This window comes from Octopus bimaculoides, chromosome 9 (genome assembly GCF_001194135.2).
Source record: "Octopus bimaculoides isolate UCB-OBI-ISO-001 chromosome 9, ASM119413v2, whole genome shotgun sequence".
Taxonomy (NCBI): domain Eukaryota; kingdom Metazoa; phylum Mollusca; class Cephalopoda; order Octopoda; family Octopodidae; genus Octopus; species Octopus bimaculoides.
This window is the reverse complement of record NC_068989.1, coordinates 57,096,307-57,097,607: the sequence shown is the minus strand read 5'-3', so window position 1 is coordinate 57,097,607 and position 1,301 is coordinate 57,096,307.

The window sequence follows — 1,301 nt, the reverse complement described above, 5'->3', positions numbered from 1 at the left end:
TATATATATGTATATATATGTATATATATGTATGTATATGTATATGTATATATATTTATGTATATATGTATATATATATATATATATAGAGAGAGAGAGAGAGAGAGAAAGAGATAGATAGATAGATAGATAGATAGATAGATAGATAGATAGATAGATATAAAGGTAGGCAGATAGGTTCAGTTATGTATGTCTGTATGTATATACTACCTCTTATTTACCTGTCTATTCATCCAAATATTTAGAACACTACTCTATAAAATGCTTTATTGACAAGCAATACCTGCAATAAGATCGATAAAAATTTCACTATTTCTCTACAATATTTGACATATAGACACATTAGAAAATATCGATCTGCATCACACTAGCATACCCGGTTTCAGCACCTCTATGACAGGAAGACGCAACTACAAACTAAGAAGGAATGCTTACAGAAGCACAGCCCTCACTCTCATTAAATAACCATCTCCAACATTATTCTGACGTCAATGGTTTATACTTCACGTGTAATGTTTGATGCATGCACCAACACATCATGCTGGATATTGAATGTAAATTTGTTCAGGATCTCAGAAACTATTAGAGAGGCATATTTTACATGCAGTTTTATTTTGTTTTTTCATGCTAAGTGAATGAGATGGAAATCGTCATAGATGTCATAGATACGATGTTCAAACGATTAAATTAAATCCTTTGATAGTCGAGGGGAAACTAGGATCCCTAATGAAATACCTGCAGTTGGTTTGAAAGGAAAATCGGTTTGCACATTATGGTGGCGAGTCAAGCCATCGTTGTAAGGTCATAATATGTGTTGACATGGCAGAGTTAATATCTATATATGTGTTTTAAAATAACCCGGCTCTGAGGAAACAGACTAAACTGTGTTGCCCTATATACAGTGTAGTTTACGTGTAACAGTAAGTTTGTATGTCCGCAAGGAGGTGAAAAACATGACGTTTAGGGACCGGTTCTTGGATAAAGGAAAATATCTCATCAATTGAGAAAATCTTCTCTCTCTCTCTCTCTCTCTCTCTCTCTCTCTCTCTCTCTCTCTCCCTCTCTCTCTCTCTCTCTCCCTCTCTCCCTCACTCCCTCTCTCTCTTCCCTCCTCTCTCTCTCAGACCAAGAACCAATTCTGAAACATCATTTTACTCTTCTCTCGGTCGCCATACACATTTATTTAATCTCTCAAACTTCTCAGTGAAATGGTTGAAAAACGTCACTCTGTTGCATGGTAACATTGTACTCATCACTTCTATATATTCTTAATGATCATTACAGTGTTGAGCCTGATTTAC